The 7,016-nt window shown below is 56.2% G+C and overlaps 1 long non-coding RNA gene across 1 annotated transcript in view; it reads right to left on the bottom strand.

Moving 5' to 3' along the window:
• Nucleotides 1-1,353: 1,353 nt before the first annotated feature.
• LOC141370800 (uncharacterized) overlaps nucleotides 1,354-7,016 on the bottom strand; it is a 10,297-nt gene continuing 4,634 nt past the window's right edge. Inside the window, exon 3 of the long non-coding RNA XR_012375168.1 lies at nucleotides 1,354-3,084. This is a non-coding gene — a long non-coding RNA (uncharacterized lncRNA). The remainder of the gene's footprint in view (nucleotides 3,085-7,016) is intronic.

Genomic DNA, 7,016 nt, shown 5'->3' on the forward strand with positions numbered 1-7,016 from the left:
CCTCCTTTACGTGCCCAGGCCAAACAGGATCGCTTTGGGGTTAGGAATACAGACTTTAGAGTCAAAGAGACTTGGCTTTCAACCTCAGTTCTGGCACTAATTGTGTGTGTGGCTTGGGACCTGTAACAACTTTTCTGTGCCTCATCGTCCTCATCCCTAAAATGAATGTGCCAATTAATACCTGCAGCCCACAGGGGCGCCTGGGTGGCTCAGTTGGTTAAGCGACTGCCTTCGGCTCAGGTCATGATCCTGGAGTCCCGGGATCGAGTCCCGCATCGGGCTCCCTGCTCAGCGGGGAGTCTGCTTCTCCCTCTGACCCTCTTCCCTCTCGTGCTCTCATTCTCTCTCTCTCAAATAAATAAAATCTTTAAAAAAAAATACTTGCAGCCCACAGAGTTACGAGGAGTCACCACTTTTCGTGTGGTCATTCTTAATGCTTCTTTCCTCTTCTCTCTGCTGGCCCCACAGCTTATTTGGGGCGACCATTGCTACCACCCAGGCCCCAGGGACCCCTGTGGGGTTTCCCGCACCTGCTCAGTCTGGGTCAGCGGTGCCTGTTCTCCCTTCCCCTCTCAGGCTGCAGTGGGTGGGGGTGGGGGTGGTGCCCTGGAGAGGCCGACCCCAGCCTGCAGTGGGTATAGCCCACCCTGAGCTGCCTCCTCAGAGACACTTGCTGGTCCACTTACTTTTTGGGGGGGAGGGGCAGGGGCGAAGCAGATAGAGGAGGCAATTGGCACTGGGCACCCGCAGACGATGATGTCTCTCTCATGAAACATGCTGCTTATGCAAATTGGGCCTTTCACAGCCCCGTCCATTCTCCCCGCTGGCCCAAGCCCAACCAGCCCCCCAGCATGATGACACCTCTGCTGGGTAGCAGGGGCAGTGGATGGGGGCACCTTCTCCCCAACCCTGGCCCCAGCCTAGCCCCACGACTGGACCGGTTGCGGGGGGGTGGTGGGGTGGAGGTGGCTAGGCTGGCGCTTCCAAGATCCTCTCCCAAAAAGGCAGCTCTGGAAGGCAGAGGGGTGAGGTCTATTCCCAGTGAAACAGGGAACCCCCCAACCCCCTCCCTGCTGAGGAGCTCAGACAAACCAATCAACTACTCTTTCATATGGTGAAACTGGAATGATATCCACTGAGGCAAGACCCAGAGATACTAAGCCTGGCACTTAGTAGGCTTTTAATTAACCACAGTAGCCATGACGATGATGATGTGCGCTTCTTAGGCCTGAAAATGGCCAATGGCAGAGTTTCTGGGATGTTTTTCTCCTGCAACATCACCAACCATCCTCTTGGAGCTCTTACCCTAAGTTGGTTAATAGAAGTTAAGCCCATTATATTAAATAGCGTCTTTATATTTTTCAACGAAAGTATTCCACGAGCATGGAAAGAACATTTAACAGTACAGAAGGAATCCGTCCATCCCCACTCCCCAGAGACAGCCTTCCAATACATATTTCCAGAAACTCTTCGGACATAAGCATACTTAGGACTTTCAAATACACATAAATAAGATCATCCTCTATTGCCTGTTCTGCAATTTATTCTCTTTATGCAACAGTATATACTGGCCAACCTTCCATATCAGCTTATAGAGAGATCTACCACAGTGATTTTTGCAGCTGCATAATATTTCACCGTATGAATGGACCATAGCTTCATTTCCATGTTCTTACATTCTTAAAAAGAAAATGCTCTGACAAACATCCTTGTACATACTTCTTTGGAAATTTTTACATATATAACCATAGAGTAAATTCCTAGCAGTGTAGTTTGTCACTAAGTACGTCTTTTACATTCTGATACAGCCACATTACAGAACATACTGTATGATTTACATTCTCCAGCCAACAGTGTTTGAGAGTGTCTTAAAATAGACACATGATGGTAGAGAAAGGCACCAAAATAGCCAGTTGTGTGAGATCCAGGCTATGAAGGCAACTAAGGAGCCCTGTGAGAATGGGCCTGTTGTCCCGAGGGCAGTGGCCAGTGGCTTCGTCCTGTCTGGGCTTGTGCGTGCTGGTGGCCCGGGGTAACCCTGAGTCAGAGGGGAGTGGGGCCCACAAGGGTGCTGGGAGCAGAGGGCGGGCCAGCATGGCTAGAGTCCCGCCTGAATGGTTTCCTGTGGCCATTGTCTCTGCCCTGCCTGGTCTCCTTGGGGGGAGTTTATTTAGGGGCTTCTGGAGAGGGGGTTGGGCAGAGGAGGGTGTACTCCTCACCAAAGGCACCCAGGAATGTGTCACAGGAGGGAAAGAGGAAGGGGGGGGCGGAATCCCATCCCTGGGAGAGACGGGACGTCAAGAACCCCTGACTAATGAATAGTGAGTTTGCCCTTGAACCTCACTGGGCTTCGCCATTCTCAGGCACAGAACAAGAGCCGAGACACATCTGAGCCCAGCTGCACGGGGACGGCGGCGGTTCATCTCAGACACTTTGACAGGCTGGGCCTTTTCCCTGCATAGCTCAGATCTGCCTCCCGGCTCCCGTGGCAACAGCACAGCGGCATGGCTCCCAGGTCCAGGCCCTGCCTGCTGTGAGCAGGAGGAGGGAGGAAGAGGAGCACCAAGGGGAGGACAGCTGGGGAAAGGGAGTCGTTAACTCCTAGAAGGCTGGAGCCCCTTGCTTTGGCAACCTCCCAGCATGCTGCCCTCACTCCTCCGGGGTGGAAATATGGATGGCAGAGTGGCTGTTTGCTGGAGACCCGGCCAGAGGCCCTCAGACCTGGTGTGCCAAGGGTAGAAATGGGAGCCCACAGGCCAAAGGCCAAGGCCCCTCCCTGCGGGATGGTCGTGGTAGGTCTCCCCAGGTCCTTCGCCAAGTCCCAGATGGGCAGGGACGGGAGCGGAGCTTGAGCCTCTGCCCACGGCCGCCTCCTCCATCCGGGCCCCTGACCACTGCAGCCTCAGGACAGTGGCTCCTGCATCTTCCCTTTCTGCTCTGCTTTTCCCCGGCTGATGACTTCCCGTGTCCTGGAGTGGCGTGGCTCTGGATTCCAATCCTGTGACCTCAGCAAAACCCACCGTTCCTGTCTCCATCTTCAGAGAAGCTGAAAAGAGGCTGTCCCATCACACTTCCCAGGACAATCTAAAGATAAGAGAACAACATGTGAGAAGGAGCTTTGCGCTCTGGGGAGGAAGGTGTCCTATAAATCTCATTCAGGTATTATTAGGGCTGAAAGTAGGTATTTCTGCTCCCTGGGGCTAGGGGGAGGAACTCCCCCGAGATTGTTCCAGAACGTCCCCAGCACAGCAGGCCTGAAACTCAAAGGCAAGAGGTCAGGAAAGAACGGTTTATGTCTGTGGCCTCTGGAACCCGCGGGTTTAGCTGGCACTGGGAGCTGAAAGAGAGTAACCGTATAATTTCAAGGTGTTTTACCTGTATTATCTCTAGGCCTCACTACAACGTGATGAAAAGGGTGTGGTTATTCTCATTGTAGAAATAAGAAAACAGGCTCAGGAGAGGTAAAGGGCTGGCCCCAGGTCACACTGGCCATAAAAGGCCTTGAGCCCACATCCACCTGACTCCACGGCCCACATTTATGCCCACACCACGGCACAGCCACCTGGCCCGGGGTGCTGGGGAGAGGGGCCGGGCTCTGAGAAGTAGCCTTTCCCCCAGGCTTTGCTTCTGGGGGCTTAGAGTCTAAAGGCCCTGGCCTGAGGAAGTAGGGTGGGGCGAGCCCCAGGGGGAACACTGCAAGGCCAGCCTGAGGGCCAGCCGGTGGCAAACAGAGCCACCAGGGTAAACACTCATCAGAGAAAAGAGAAACAGCAGAGAAGGCTCCAGATCAGAGGCTGGGAGCAAACTCGGCTAAGATGTGCTCTCCCGCCTAGGTCTTGCTCCAGGGCAGGTCACCGCCCAGCTTCATGTCACTTGCCTGCACTGAGCTGGGTTTTCATGTTTGTAGCCTCTGGGTGAAGGTGCCTCCCTGCATCCCAGGGCAACCTGAAGGGAGCTACGGGGGCTGGGTTTCCTGAGAGCCGGGGCCTGGGAGTACAGACCGACCCTTGGCAGGTAACAGAGGAGAGAAAGCAGGAACAACTTCCAGATTATAAAACGTTACAGCTGAGGCACATTCAATGCCATTCAATCCAATGCTCCTTTTCCAGGTCCAGCACGGGAGCTGGTTCACCCAAGGCTATTCATATTCAGCAGGAAGATGGGCTGGGGTCCAAGTCTCTGACTTTCAGGTGAGTAGGGCTGTGTCTTCTTAGGCCCTTGTCACTCTACCAGGCCACCCTGGGCCCTCAAAGGCAAGGATTTCACCCAGTGAGGCAAGGGCCCGAAGCTGGGAAGGACCTCAGCTCACTGCCCTGTGTTGCTGGGTCCTCTGCCAGGTGGGGCACGGGACCCCATGCCAGGCCGACCTGAGCTGCTCAGAATGCAAAAGAGATCCAGGGACCCCACATCCTCCAACCTTGTCAGGAACTGCCCTTGAGGGAAGTCTGCATGCTTGCTGATGAACAGACAGACAGACATGTGTCGGGACAGAAAAACACAAAGACGCACTTATTCCCGCCCAGCTGTGCCCTCCTCCCTGGGCTGATGATTTGGGCCAGATGCCATTGTGACTGGCCAGTGCCCATGGTTAAATATTCTGTATCTCCTCGCTGTCTCCCTCTCTCAAATCCCAGCTGTATAAACTGACCTTGAGAAGCTCAACGCCTTCATACCTGCCCCATACCTAACGGGGAAGTGGAAGAAAGAAAATGAACCCTATTTGATGTTCCCCATGTACTTAACACTCCCCAGAGCAGCTCAGAGCTAGGGATTAGTCTGCCCATTTTGCAGATGAGGGTTGAGAGACACCGAGAGTCAGGGGGGAGCTGCTGCACAGGGAGGCCAGAAGCAGAGCTCCGATCTGGATCTCGTCCCCCAGCAGCTCCTCCCGTCTCTCCTCTCCAGCTCAAGTCCCCGGCTGGGGCCACCCCGGCCTGGTACGCCAGAAGCCTCCAAACCACGTGGGTTTGTGCTCAGCATCCCTGCCTCAATTTCCTATCTCCCCGGGGTTCTCTCAGGGCTGTTCGGTCAAAGCTGGTGAGCAGAGGAGGCACGCTGCCCAGCCTACTTCATTAGTTCCAGAACAAATCCCTCTCTTCTGACCAGCCCCGACAGGTTGTCAGAGGAAGGAATCCCCACCAGTCACAGATGTCCATTTCTACCTGGAAAGGGGAGCTGGAGGACTTGGGAGGCTGGGGTAAGGGTGGGGACAGCTACCGAACAATAAAACCCTAGCCAAGCAGACATGGCCGGAGAGCCTCAGTCTTGGGAGTTTTCTTCCTGAGGAACAAAGAAGGTGACACTGGCTGCATGCAGGGCCTGTGCCCGGCCCTCCACTGGGCACCGCTCATGCTGGGTCCAGCCTCAGGAGGGGGAGCCGCGCTTGGAATGTGATTCCCTGGCTTTGCGTGCCGCTCGGTTAGCGGAGTGCGACGCCCGAGATCCCCTGTCACCTCCTAAAGCCTCTGCCAGCCCACCCCCCACACACACACTGATCACCAGATTAAGGGGCTCAGGGCTAGAGCTGAGGCAGCTAAAACCCAGAGGGGAGGGGAGGGGAGGGGCGGGGAGGGCAGCGGGCAGCCTCCCAAGGCCCTGCCTGCCCTCTCTCCCCCACTCCTACTGTGGGCCCTATTCTCTGTTCCTGTCATGAGCTCTAATCTCTGTACCCTTCCTCACTGAGCTCCTGCGTACCCCCGCCCCCCAGAGATACCCAGCTGGAGCTCGGAGCAGCCCAGGAGACTGGCAGAGGGGAGGGACCAGAGAGGTGGAGGGAACAGCAGTGACAGTGAGGGTACAGGGTGGTGGGGGCTGGCTGGAGCCTCGCACGAGGGAAGGATGGGGAACGCCGGAGGGCAGGCCCAGGGCCTCCCTGCCTGGACGGGCCCCACCAAGGGTAATCCCCGAGGCTCCCTGTTAGACCCTCTGGCCAGCTGCCGGACTCCAGAGTGAGGCACCTCCAACGCCCCACACAGCGGAGGAGAAAGGCGGAGGGAGTGCCAGAGACGGGGGAGGCTGGCAAAGGACAACAGAAGGAATTAATTTGGACATGCAAAGCTTTTCCCTAAGACCCCAGCATTTCCTGAACCAAAGTCTTCCCAAGTCATTTGAATCACAAACACAGGAAAAGTTCCCTTCTGTATGCATGCTGTCACCAGATCTGTAAGAAATGAGGTAGGATGGGTCCATCCATGGTAAGGACCCCACAGGAAGGAACTGGAGGTTTTGGCACAGGGCTTTCTAGACTGTGAGCACCCAGGCTTGCCCTTTCCATTACCGGGAAGCAGTGGTGAGAGGGTTGGGCCAGTGGGCTGAGTGGGGGAAAGGCCAGGGAGGGCCTGAGAGCCAGGCCCCCTGGTCACTGGATCCTAAGACCCGTGCCACCTGGACAAGAGGGGCCATGCCCCATGTTCCCCTCCACTTCTCGACGCTACTGGGAGGAGCCGTGACGCCTTGGACATTCTGAAGGCAGGATCCAGAAAGTTGTCTGAAGGCTCAGTTCAGCAGGCATTCAGCCCCTTCTCAGCCCTGTCCCCCATGCCAGGGCCTGCAGGGGGCGAGCAGGACGTGCCCAGGGCCCTGACCAGCAGCTGTTCTCACTCCAGCTTCTCCTTTGCTGCCACTGCCAAGCTCCCTTCTGCTGGGTGGGGGCAGGAGGAGAAGGGCTTGGGCTGCTAACAGGGGTGTCTGTGAGGCCTGGGCAGAGACGCTCTGTCAGCTCCTGATCCCCCACCCGCTCCACAAACGGCCTCCACAAGAGGCCCGCACTCCAGTGTCAAGGGAAATGAAATCCTTGCCACTGTACCCTTCTTCACCCCTGGCCAGAATCCACCAGTCCCGTTCTCGCCCTTGTGCTAAACCAGGGAGTGCGACATCAACACAGCTTTGCAGCGACCACGGTCACAGACTTTCTGAGCTAGAAGGTTCCCAAGTTCACCTCGCTCGTTTTGCCAGTGAGAACACTGAGACTCGGGGTGTGGGGGGGAACGGGCCCGCCCGGGGTCACACGGGAAGAT

The sequence above is a fragment of the Callorhinus ursinus genome, unplaced genomic scaffold (assembly GCF_003265705.2).
Source record: "Callorhinus ursinus isolate GAN/ISIS: 27379988/994484 unplaced genomic scaffold, GSC_fseal_2.0 scaffold45, whole genome shotgun sequence".
Lineage (NCBI taxonomy): Eukaryota > Metazoa > Chordata > Mammalia > Carnivora > Otariidae > Callorhinus > Callorhinus ursinus.